General features: G+C 41.5%; 1 protein-coding gene and 1 pseudogene across 15 annotated transcripts in view; both read left to right on the plus strand.

Annotated features, from left to right (window-relative positions):
- Sfmbt1 (Scm-like with four mbt domains 1) overlaps window positions 1-13,462 on the plus strand; it is a 119,689-nt gene that overhangs the window by 6,795 nt on the left and 99,432 nt on the right. For 2 of the 15 annotated variants that reach the window (XM_087589050.1, XM_087589044.1), the window contains exons 2-3: window positions 4,296-4,497; window positions 4,672-4,831. The gene's annotated coding sequence lies outside the window, so the exon portion shown is untranslated. 15 annotated transcript variants of the gene reach the window in all.
- On the plus strand, window positions 4,130-4,995 carry LOC148000362 (farnesyl pyrophosphate synthase pseudogene; annotated as a pseudogene).

A 13,462-nucleotide genomic window follows, 5' to 3' on the forward strand; every position in this document is an offset into this window, starting at 1 on the left:
TTTCCCTAAATCCTAAACAACTTAAGCTAAATTTTGGGACTGTATATAATCTTCAACCCCATCAGAGGCCTGAGGAGGAATAAATATTACTGAGCATGCAGACACTGCAGGTAAGCAGCTTCTGAACTATAGACATGACAAGCTGACGCCTGGACAGTCCTCTAAACGTTCTCTGTGTTGTCAGAGCATCATCTTTAGCCTTCTGGCCCAGAAGATCTGACAGGTTTTTTTGTGAAGCAGGGCATATGAAGGACTGCTTACCTTGTCTTGGCAAAGCTTAGCAGTTGACTTCCCTGTGTCTTGTTTTCACAGTTTGAATGACATTCTGTCTGCAGTTGGAGCAAGGGCAATTTACTGGCCAAACAGCTAGTTTGCCACATATTTGAGGCAAACTCCATATGGAGGCTCTTTGATGCTTATCTTCTCTGAAGTAGAACGGGGGTGCAGCTAGGAGCAGACTTGTCTCATTGTCAAAATAGGCCTTTTATTAATAAAACATCTTTAAATGTCATATTCTGTAGCTCTCTGAGGTTTTTGAAGACCATTCGTCTATCTATAGTATATCTGAATAGGCAAATGTTGCTTGTTTCTAGCTATTTACTCTCTGTTCAACCTTGGAAACATTTCTGTAATTAACTAGAGTACTATCTAATGATGATCAGTTTGTTTGTCTGATTACCAGATTGCATATTCTAATTATCCTAAACAGTTTGCAATAGAAGCATTCAAGGACTAGAAAGTCACATTATATAGGTACAATACCTTAAAAAAGAGTTAAACATATATACATAGTGTGTTGTAGCAAAATATGATCCTAAATCTGTATTAATATACAAAGACCGTATCAATGTAAAATTATTTGACTTGTTGATATTCTTTGATCTAAAGGTAGGTTCAATAATCTACCCTTTCATCCTATCGTTCCTGTATCCCTCTTTTTCTTTCATCCTTTCATCCCCCTTTCCCCATAGCACTAGATAGGAGAGAAAGAAATCCCTGAATCTAACCTCCCTTATTTTGTTTCCTCCCCTGTCTAAGACTATAACAACTTGCAAACAACGCCCCCCCCCAATAACAATGATAAACTGTGGAACGACCAAAACCATCTATCCTGCCTTTTGGGAAGGGGTATCATTCTCTTAAAATGGCTTCCTGTTGATTTGGGGCATCGTTTTCCTTTTGTCCTAGCCCCCTTAAGAATTGGGATGTTGCTCAGTCTTAAGAAAGCTGTAGCGTTTGCTGTCCAGTCTTTGCTTTCTGAGAAAGTTCAGAGCTTAACTGAGGTCCTGACTCAAAACGGTCTGTGATGCTGGGTGATCTAGGCTAGTCAGTTTGAAATTGTCCCAGATGTAGAATTTTGAGAAAACAGCACTGAGGCAGTCTTAACGTAGGATCAAGCAGGATGCTGGAATAAATATGTCTCAGTGTCTTAACATCCCCAAGGGTACATCTTGTCAGGGCTGCCTGGACTTCACCGTGTCTGTAAACATAAAGCTCTCACAGGTAATATACATTCCTGCAATAACACGTGTGGAATGTGCAACGTGCACATTAATCTAAAGATTCTCTGCTCTCTGTCCTAGCAGGTCTTTTTTTTTTTTTAATCTATGCCATTTGAAGGAATGCCATGATAAGTCCTGTGGATTCTATAGCCAACAAGATTTATTAGCCATGTATAGCTGAAGTCTTGTCTGGAGACATTTTCATGATTCAGCAAGTCTCAGAGCTGTTCCCACGTAGGGGAATCAGTGATACAAGTTACCTGCTTCGTTGGTCTTCATGATTTCTTCCTTCCTGGGTGCAGTCAGGCTCTTCAGAGGGTCTCCCACATCAAATCTAACTTTTATCGATTTGGATAGAATCCACAGCTCCCCCCCCCCCGTGAAAAAAGATGCAAAACCTCTCCCCCAGCACAACACATTTCCTTCCCTCCCTTTTGAAGTTAGCACATCCTGAAGATAAACCGGCTGATTTAGTTCAGTCTTTCATAATCCAGTATCTCTCAACAGCTGTATTATCTATCTCATTAACACTTAAACATTTAAAATCAATAAAGCATTATTTAATCTATCTCTGGGAGATTCCATATCCCCTTCTGTTCTATGATCAGTTCCTTTACAGTCCGATTCGATCTCCCCATGATTGCTTGACCTGTATGATTGTAAGATGTATCTATAACATGTTTTATGCCATAACATCTAAATAATTGTCATATTCTAATGGATACCTATGTTAAAGAATTATCCGTTTCAGTCTGTAAACACATCTCCAAGCAAGCCACCATCTCTAATAAATGTGTATTCTCAGAATCATCCTTTTCAGAATTTAAGGCAGAAGCCTCTTAGAATTCTGAACATACATCAGTTGTATAGTATACCAACACATGTACCTATTTAAAAATGTTAAACTCTATATTGAAACATATAAACTATTATATGATGCTCTAGAGTGCATCGTTAAACAGAGTCGTGTTTTTAACTCAGCACTTTGCATCTCTGTGGGTTGCTATTCTAATTCCTCAAGCATTTGTGGCTTCTTCTCACCTGCAACTACCTTTTCTGCTGTTGCTGTAGGTTTCAGATTGGATTATTTTGAAGATTCTCCTTTCTGATTTGAAGAATCCTCCAACCTCTGTTCTATGGCCTCCAGTCTAGCATTCCATCTTCTTTGTCTTTTCTTTCTCTAAGTCTGCTTTATTCTGATCTTAAAGAGAATATTTGCAACTACAATCATTATTGAACGTGTAATTATTTGCATGATGATAATCAGAACAAAGTTATACAGGATCCAAGTGAGCTCTATCATTGCTTTTTCTCCCATTTTAAACATAGACAATATTTTCTCCCAAGTATCTACCAAGTCTGTTGACTTTTCAGCTTTTCCCACCATTTTCACACGTCTGTAGTCAGCAAATATGTCAGGAAGGCTGCTGGCTGCTGGCTCTGTCCTACTCAAGTCAGTACTCAGTGTGACTCTGGGCAGTTGTAGGCTTTGCATCATGGGCCTGAGTTGGACAGGGAAGCTCTCTCAAACGGGCTTTTGACTTTTCTCTGGACCATGCACGACATGCTTGGGAGAAGCCTCAGCTGTGGTGTCCTAGGCTCCCATCTGAGAGAGACCGTGGAGCAGCTCTGGCGCTGAGTTAGCTCATGGTCCTTGCTTAGCCGACTGCCTTCTGCTAGCCTGGCTGCAGAGTGCTGGTTCCTTCTGAAGGACCTGTGCTTGTGAGATGCACTGGGCCTAGACTCCTCTATCTGTCAGGACCCTGCTAGGGAGTGCTTGTTCGTGCCTTCCACCTGGAACATTTTAGGCTCTAAGCCTGATTCTTTCTAAGTTTGAATTCTATGCTTTTCCGTCTGTACCCAAGTTCCCTGAAATGCTGAGACTTAATATATTTACATGAAGGTCATATATAAATTACATGAAGGATATAAATTTCTTATATATGAGTAAATATAAATGTGTAGTTATATTTGAATATATATTCAAATATATATGAATAAATGCCTAGGCCAATAGCTTTGGCTCTCTTTTGCTAACTCATAACTCAGTTATCCTGTTTAAACTAGTCTAGATCATGCCACATGACTAGTTACCTCTCCTTCAGATTTATGGAACTGTCTTCCTCAGAATTCAGGGCAGATCCTTGTCACTCCTGACTCTTTCCCAGAAATCCTCTCTCTACTGGAGCTCCCACCTCCTATTTTTTGCCTCTGCTCATTGGCCAATCAGCTTTTAATTGACAGGTGATGCTTCTATTCAGTACAAGAGATTCTTTCAAGAGATCTTCCCTACAAATTAGTTAAATATTATTAAGAGATACAAAATAAAAATTATGTAATGGAAAGTCAAGATATTTTAGAAGGAATATTTATTCCTTCTATATTTAGTAATTATAAATCAACCAAAATAAGTGCAGGACCCCGGGAGAACCCCCATGAAGCACAGAGCATTTAGCTCCTCTGTCAGAATGAATGAGCCCAGAAACTGGACTTTTATAACCAAGAAAAGCAGAGTTTCATCCGGCACTTCTCCCACATCGTCAAGGTGCTGCCTGAGGAGGAACTGGGACATCCAGAGATAGGGGTGCTATTACCCAGGTCAAGGAGGCAAGTACAGTTGGGGTCTAATGGTTGTCCAGGCCTTTCAGGAGCTGGTGGAGCCGAGGAAACAGGATGCAGCGAGTCTTCAGCCGGCCCTGACTGTGGGCTGGTGTAGAACTGCTCCAGGCTTTCTTCCTCGTGTCCTATGCCATCATGGACGATTCCTCACTCACTTGACTCACAAATCTGCAGGTATCAGAAGCCATCAACAATTCTCTGCTCCTGGAGCCTCCATCTACTGCCTGCTGAAGTTCTGCTGCAGGGAGCAGCCCTACTCCCTGAACCTGCTGGAGCGCTGTCTACGGAGCTGCTATCAGGCTGAGACATGGCAGTCTGTGGACCTCATCACAGCACCCCAGGGCCATGGGCATCTTGGTGGATACACTGAAAAGAGGTACAAATATGTTGTCAAGAACAAGGCCGCCTCTACTCTTTCCACCTGCCTACACAGCTGCCGTGTACATGGCCGGAATTGATGGGGAGGAGGAGCATGCTAATGCCTTGAAGATCCTGCTGGAGATGGGCGAGTTCTTTCAGGTCCAGGATGACTACCTTGATCTCTTTGCAGACCCCAGTGTGACCGGAAAGGTCAGCACTGACATCCAGGACAACAAATGCAGCTGGCTGGTGGTTCAGTGTCTGCTATGAGCCACTCCTCAGCAGCGCCAGATCTCAGAGGAGAATTTCGGGCAGAGGGACCCAGTGGATCTGCAGACTGTGTTCTTCAGGTACGAGGAAGACATTACAACCGCCTCAGGAGTCTCACAGAGCAGTGCTCTGCACCCTGCCCCCATCCCTCTTCCTGGAACTAGAAAGTGACCTCGAAATTGTAGAGGGTCTCAATAAATTATTGTTCAACAACAACAACAGGGACAACAACAACAACAAAACCCAAAAAACAAAAAAAGTTCAGGTTCAGAGGCGGGGTGTGGTGCTTTGTGCCTTTAATCTCTCAGCACTGGGGAGGCTGAGGTAGGCGGGTCTCTGAGTTGAAGGCCAGCCTGGTCTATAAAGGAGCTACATAATAGACAGACTGTGTCAAAAACAAAAACAAAAACCCCACAAAACAATAAACACAAGGTTGGTATAATCTCGAATCAACTAAAGATAAAATTCATTTAAAAAACAACAAAAAATCCCCAACTTTATTAAACCCCCTTTGTCTTTTTTTTAAAGATTTATTTATATGAGTACACTGTAGCTGCCATCAGACACACCAAAAGAGGGCATTGGATCCCATTACAGATGGCTGTGAGCCACCTGGAAGAGCAGTCAGCATTCTTAATCACTGAGCTCTCCAGCCCCCTCTCTTGTCTTTAGGTGATCTTTCAGTACTTTTTTCTTTCCTTTTCTTTGGTTTTCAAGACAGGGTTTCTCTGTGTAGCCCTGGCTGTCTTGTCAGGTTCCCCCCTCCCCCTCCCCCTCCCTCTCCTTCTCCCTCTCCCTCCCCCCCCCCCCGTGTGGTTTTTAGTATATGTTGAAATCCCAAAGTAGGGTCTAATAATCAAAGACTGCCTCAGCAGGAGGATGGACAGATTTGTAAGCTAGAGTGAGGGCAAGCAGGCAAAAGCAAAAGCTTTCTTCTTGTGTCTTTTTTGTGCACCAAGTCTTCCCACCTCAAATGATCCAGTTAGGAAAATCTCTCAGTCAGACATGGTGGTGCACACCTTTGATCCTAGAACACTGGAGGCAGAGGTAGGTAGAGCTCTGTGAATTTGAGGCCAGGCTGGTCTACATAAGCAAGTCCAAGACAGCCAGAGTTCGATTACACAGAGACACTCTATCTTGAGGGCAACCTCCATCCCCCAAATAGGAAAATCCTCACAGCTGTGTAGCTGCAAGGGTGTTAGTTGATTCCAGATGTAGTCAAGTTGACAGCCAAGATTAGCCATCATGGTAGTCAAGGTTACATACTTGGAATGACAACATAAGGTGAAATAAGGTATTTAGTAATTATTTAAAGAGCTCAAACAGTTTTCTTGGTGATATACAATTTTTTTTTATTTTTTATTTTTTGTTGTTCAGTTTAAAGCTACTTAAATATTTTGTTTGAGGTCAAAATTAATGTTTTTATCCTTTGAGAAGTTAAAATATTTTTTAAAGATTTATTTATTTTACGTGCATGAGCGTTTTGCCTGCGTGGATGTATATGCACCACGTGCCTGCCTGCTGCTGGAGAAAGTCAGAGGAGTTTCAGAGCTCCTGGTGCTGGGACTGGGGAGGCCGTAAGGCCCCCGTGTGGGTCCTAGGAAGAGAGCCCTGCTCTTCTCTAAGAGTAGCAAGTGCTCCTAACTGATGCGCCAGCTCTCCAGCCCCTCCCCCACCCCACCATGTATGTGAAACACACACATACACAAATTTCTCTTGTTAAAAAATAATATGTAACAGATTGCAGCCATAATTTCAAGATACCGTTTTGGTTGGTTTTTCTTGTGTCTTTGTAAAATAACCTTAGAATGACTAGACAATGACTAGACAGCAGCCATTACAGGTGCACATAACATATCCCTGCCTAGAGCATAAAAATAATTGAGGTATCTTAAACGTTTTAGCATTTATATGTATATTCTGTGCCAAGTGTAGGTGTACTCACCGTGTACAGGCAAGAGCCACAGGGGGTAGCAGGGGGCATTGGGTCCCTAGAGCTGTGGTTGATCTGAGCTGCCCTGTGGATGCTGGGAACCACCTTCAGCTCTTGTGCAAGAACAGCAAGTGCTTTTAATTGCTGGGCCGTCTTTCCGATTCCAAGTGTATTTTTATTATTCTTCAAATAAAGAAAATAGAAGTAAATGCCTGAAATTTTATATTAACTATTCTAAATGTATAGTTCAGTGCTGTCTTAAATATGTTCATATTTATGCAACTTTTGCCTCCATCTGTCTCCTTATCTCTTAAAAGTGAACTAAGAGTGAAATGACTACTCAACAATGACTCCATCTCTCTCTGCACCAGCACTGTATTTTCTGCTCGTGATTTTGACTATTCTAGGTACCTTTATATGCAGAATCAATTGTACAGTGTATTTCATTTATCATATTGTTCTCAAGGTTTATCCATGGTATAAAAATCAGAATTTTCTTTTAAGAAAATGAAATGTTAGTTACACTTTCACAGCAGGAATGTAAATAGAAGTCTCAGAATTTTGTGCACTGGGACTGTTTACCTCCCATGGGAAAACTGGAGGTGTCGAGCAGAGTGCAAGAGCCAACGGCTTTGTCTTTCGAAGCGGTTGAGACATACTTACTTACGACATCAAGGTAGAAGATGGGATTTGCTAAGAGAGCAAAGGCATAGGCTGGCGGGGGTCTCATTGAGGGGTTCCAGTTGGCTCATAGAAGGTCATATTACAGTCAGTGATGTCCCAGTGTTGTCCAGAAGTATAAAATATATACGTTAAAAGCTGCACATACCGCAGCTATCTGAAAGGCACACTTAGCCTACCTTCTCCTCTCACTTCTGAATTCATAGAAAACTACCAAACATTTAGGTAAGCTTATTGGCTTGCATTATTGGCTCTGTGCACAATGCTTTTCTTAGATGTATATTAAATCTGTATTTATAAATAGTGGGAATGATTTTGTAGAATTAAGGGTTTTAGGAGTTGAATAGTTACATGTTTTCAAAATGCTAAGGAGTTGTAAATTATTCTTTTGTTATTATGAAATTTTACTTATATGTGCGGGTGATTGTGAACACATAGTGTCTATATACACGTAGGCAAGCACTCATACAGATAAAAATAAATAATAAGCTTTAAAAAAGACTTGTAGTGGGCTGAAGAAATGACTCGGGTGTTAGAGAGCATTTTCTGCTTTTGCAGAGAACCTGAAGTTGGTACAGATTACTTAGAGCTGTCAGTAACTCCAGCTCCAGAGGGTCTGATCTGGGACCTTCTCTTGGTCCATGGGAACCTGTGATGATGTACTTGTGAACTCATGCAGATGCACGTGCACGCGCGCGCGCGCGCGCGCGCGCGCGCACACACACACACACACACACACACACACACAAGTAAAAATAAATAAGTCTGCTAAAACCTTCAAGAGTGACCAAGGTTCCTTCATTTAGCCCCACCCTGTGTGAGGCTAGGCTTGAATTTGCAGTCCTCCTGCCTGAGCCCCTCTGCACACATTAACATTATGTATGACCACATCTGTCTGTCTCTCTCTTTTTTTCTTTTCTTTTTTTTCGGAGCTGGGGACCGAACCCAGGGCTTTGCGCTTGCTAGGCAAGCGCTCTACCACTGAGCTAAATCCCCAACCCCTGTCTGTCTCTTTAAAGTCATATTTCTACCAACATGACCATTCAAGATAAAACTAATTTAATTTCATTTTGTTTATTGTTATTGAAGAACTAAAATATTAAATATTTTCAGTGATAAGTGTGTCTTATCATGTTGCCTTCAGATGGTGCTGCTATCTTCTGTCCTGTTCAGCTATCCAAAAATAGTGTGGCAAGTAGAGCTTTGCAAAATGGATTTTATCATGATAAAGTTCCATAATAGCAGGTTAAAGTCCAACTCCTTAAGAAGATGACATAATCTTTGATTGTCATATAAGTAATATTTTATTAAACTGTATTCTGTAAAAGAGTCCATTGTGTATAGAATTTGAGTAACATACTTAGTAATAGGTGATACAGCAAACCACTATATGTCACAAGAGACGGGTATGAGGATCTTGGATTTTAGGACAGGCTGGGCTACTGTGGTAGTTTGAGTATGTTTGGCCCATGAGAAGTGTGGCCTTGTTGGAGGAAGTGCATCACCATGGCGATCAGCTTTGAGATCCTATGGTCAAACTCCACCCAATATGGAAAAAAAGTGACCTGGCTGCCTTTGTATCAAGATGCAGAATCCTTGGGCTCCTCCAGCATCATGCCTGCCTGGACAATGCCTTGTTTTCTGCCATGATGATAATGGACTGAACCTCTGAAACTCTAAGCCAGCCCCAATTAAATGCTAAGAGTTGTCTTGGACATGGTGTCTCTTCACAGAAATGAAACCCTAAGACAGCTACATATACAAACACGCACGCACGCACGCACGCACGCACGCACGCACGCACGCACGCACAGGGTCCTGGAGGATTTATTAGAATGGCTTACAGGCTGTGCTCTAGCTAGTCCAACAATGGCTGTTTTCTCACTCGAGGACCAAGGATGTGTTGGTAGTTCAGTCCAGGCGGCTGGATGGCTCACCTGCTCTTCAGGATGTGTTGGAATCCAGAAGAAATAGGTTTTCGTATCATTAAGGACTGCCTCAGCTGGAAAATAGATTTAGCTAGTGAGGGTGAGCACAAACAGGCCAAAGCAAAAGCTTTCTTGTAGTATGTCCTGTTTTTTTTTAAACACTTTTTAATTTTTTTATTGGATATTTTTTAATTTGCATTTCAGCTCCTTCAGTCCTTTCTCTAACTCCTCCATTGGGGACCCTGTTCTCAGTTTAATGGTTGGCATTCGCCTCTGTATTTGTCAGGTTCTGGCAGAGCCTCTCAGGAGACAGCTATATCAGACTCCTGTCAGCATGCACTTCTTGGCATCAACAATATTGTCTGGGTTTGGTAGCTGTATGTACATGGGCTAGATCCCCAGGTGGGGGGCAGTCTCTAGATGCCCTTTCCTTCAGTCTCTGCTCCACACTTTGTCTCCTTATCTCCTTCTATGAATATTTTTATTCATAGAAGGACTGGAGGATCCGCACTTTGGTCGTCCTTCTTCTTTAGCTTCACACGGTCTATGTATTGTATCTTGGGTATTCCAAGCTTTTGGGCTAATACCCACTTAATCAGTGAGTGCATACCATGTGTGTTTTTTGTTTGTTTGTTTGTGATTGGGTTAACTCACTCAGGATGATATTTTCTAGTTCCATCCATTTACCTATGAATTTCATGAAGTCATTGTTTTTAATAGCTGAGTAGTACTCCACTGTGTAGATGTACCACATTTTCTGTATCCATTCCTCTGTTGAAGGACATTTGGGGTCTTTCCAGCTTCTGGCTATTATAAATAAGATTGCTATGAACATAGTGGAGCACGTGTCCTTGTTATATGTTGGAACATCTTTTGGGTATATTCCCAGGAGTGGTATAGCGGGGTCCTCAGGTAGTACTATGTCCACTTTTGTGAGGAACCTCCAGACTGATTTCCAGAGTGGTTGTACCAGCTTGCAATTCCATCAACAATGGAGGAGTGTTCCTCTTTCTCCACATCCTCACCAGCATCTGTTGTTACTTGAGTTTTTGATCTTAGCCATTCTGACTGGTGTGAGGTAGCATCTCAGGGTTGTTTTGATTTTCATTTTCCTGATGTCTAAGGATGTTGAACATTTCTTTAGGTACTTCTCAGCCATTTGATATTCCTCAGCTGAGAATTCTTTGTTTAGCTCTGTACACCATTTTTTACTAGGGTTATTTGGCGCTCTAGAGTCTTAACTTCTTGAGTTCTTTGTATATTTTGGATGTTAGCCCTCTATCAGATGTAGAATTGGTAAGGATCTTTTCCCAATCTGTTGGTTGCCATTTTGTCCTAATGACAGTGTCCTTTGCCTTACAGAAGCTTTGCAGTTTTATGAGTTCCCATTTGTTGATTCTTGATCTTAGAGCATAAGCCATTGGTGTTTTGTTCAGGAAATTTTTCCTCGGTGCCCATGTGTTTGGACTCTTCCCCACTTTTTCTTCTATTAGTTTGTGTGTATCTGGTTTTATGTATAGGTCCTTGATCCACTTGGACTTGAGCTTTGTACAGGGTGGTAAGAATGGATCGATCTGCATTCTTCTACATGTTGACCTCCAGTTGAACCAGCACCATTTGTTGAAAATGCTATCTTTTTTCCACAGGATGGCTTTAGCTCCTTTGTCAAAGATCAAGTGCCCATAGGTGTGTGGGTTCATTTCTGGGTCTTGAATTCTATTCCATTGATCTAGCTGCCTGCCTTGGTACCAATACCGTACAGATTTTATCACTATTGCTTTGTAATACTGCTTGAGGTCAGGGATGGTCATTACCCCCCTGCCCCCTGGAGGTTTTTTATTGTTGAGGATAGTTTTCACTATTCTGGGTTTTTTGTTATTCCAAATGAATTTGCAAATTGTACTTTCTAACTCTACAAAGAATTGAGTTGGAATTTTGATGGGGATTGTGTTGAATCTATAGATTGCTTTCAGCAAAATGGACATTTTTACTGTATTAATTCTGCCAATCCATGAGCATAGGAGATCTTATGAGCTTTTCAGTTTCTTTCTTCAGAGACCTGAAGTTCTTGTCATGCAGACCTTTCACTTGCTTGGTTAGCGTCACACCAAGATATTATGTTATTTGTGAGTATTGTGAAGGGTGTTGTTTCCCTGATTTCTTTCTCAGCCTGTCTTTTGAGTAGAGGAAGGCTACTGATTTGTTTGAGTTAGTTTTATGTCCATCCACTCTGCTTAAGTTGTACGGCCACTAGAAGGTGTGGCCCAGATTTGTGTGAGTCCCACCTCAAATAATCCGGTCAGGAAAACCTCTCACAGGTGTGTGTGTGAGTCTTCCCACCTCAAATAAACCAGTCAGGAAAATCTCTCACAGGTGGGCCCGATGCCTGAGTTTTAGTTGATTCCAGATGTGGTCAAGTTGACAGCTAAGATTAGCCATTCCTTTCCTGTTTGCTTTAGAGAATAGTTTGAAGAAAGTAATGTCATTTTATCTTTTATTACTGCTTCAATATTACTGCTCAGTATAGATCTGATTAGTTTTTTTTTTAATATCCTTATGATTCCATTTTGTTAGGTCATGAGTATTTAGAAATTAGTCTGTTTCTTTATTTTCCATTTTATTGCAATTCCCTTTTCAAAGTATTACCTATTGGTCCTCTGGGTTTCAGTGATATCTGTTGTATATACCGTTCACCTCATACTTTATTAATTTGGGTCTGTGCTTTCTTTGGGCTAAGGATTTCTCTACCTGATTTTTTTTTCAAAGAACCAACTCTTTGTTTTACTGACATTTAGGAGGTGTACCATCCCTTTTGTCTCCATTTCATTTGCAAAATTTATTATTCCGTTTATTCTAATTTTGGGACTGGTTTATTTTTGAAGATTTTGAAGTACACTATAAAAAAATTTTTTTTTGAGACAGGGTTTCTCAGTGTAGCCTTGGTTGTCCTGTAACCCGCTCTGTAGACCAGGTTCCAAACTCACAGAGATCCAGGTGACTCTGCCTCCCCAGTGCTAGGACTAAAGGTGTGCGCCCCACGTCTGATGCAAGTAGTAATTTTTAATGAATATAGTACATGGACACACTTTTCGCTTCTGAAAAGGAACACAAGTTCACTTGTTGGACTGATACGTAGATTGTCACATTTTCAGTGTTATGGAAAATAAAAGCAAACCAGATCATCTGGCTTGGGTTGGTAGCTCAGGTGGTAAGAGTGCCAGTTCAGCATGGTGAGTGTTTAATTTCCAGCACTGCATAAACCAGATGTGATGTTGCATGCCTATAATTCCTGCACTTGGAAGGTGGGCGAGGGAGGGTGAAACATTCAATGTCATTCTTTACCACCTAGAGAGTTTGAATGTAGTCTGAGATGGGTAAAACAGAACAAAACAGGCACCCTACCAGATTATTAGAGTTGTTTTTTAAAAACAAAACTGTTCTAATCATTAATACCTGTGATGCCACAGTTGCAAGTTTCATGTATTAACTCCTTTTCCTCATTCCACTTTAATGATCTTCTGTAACTGCTTCAGAGGAAGAGTTTTCAGTAGTGTCTGGATGTTCTTTCTTGTCCCCAGTGGTTTGAGGGTAGCACTTAGAGGAACTCTCTATCAGCCAAGTCCCTGCTTGCCTTTTAAGGCCAGAGCTTCCTTTTTGGACGCCTTGAGGCTGTATCAATCACCTTTTCTCCTGCGTGGACACAGCATTCTATGTACTCTTCTTATATTACAGTTCTAATTATTTGTTGGATGTCCCCTGGCTCTGTTAAGCTGTGAGCTCAAGGTTAGAGACTTTTTTTTTTTAAATTGGATATTTTTTTATTTACATTTCAAATGTTATTCTCTTTCCCAGTTTCCTGTCCATAAGCCCCCTATCCCTTCCCCTTCCCCTTCCCCTTCTTCTATAAAGGTGTTCCCCGTCCCCAACCATCCCTCCTTCCCGCCTCCCCACCCTGACATTCCCCACAGTGGGTGTCGTGGGGCAGCCTTGGCAGAACCAAGGGCTTCTCCTCCCATTGGTATTCAACAAAGCCATCCTCTGCTACATATGCAGCTGGAGCCATGGGTCTGTCCCAGATTTGTTTTGTTTTTCCTCTTCAGTACCATACAGACACTAGATAAATTACAACTGAAGACACAAAAATGCTAGGCTGGAACTGCATTTGTAAA

Source organism: Rattus norvegicus, chromosome 16 (assembly GCF_021556685.1).
Source record: "Rattus norvegicus strain SHRSP/BbbUtx chromosome 16, alternate assembly SHRSP_T2T, whole genome shotgun sequence".
NCBI classification, from domain to species: domain Eukaryota; kingdom Metazoa; phylum Chordata; class Mammalia; order Rodentia; family Muridae; genus Rattus; species Rattus norvegicus.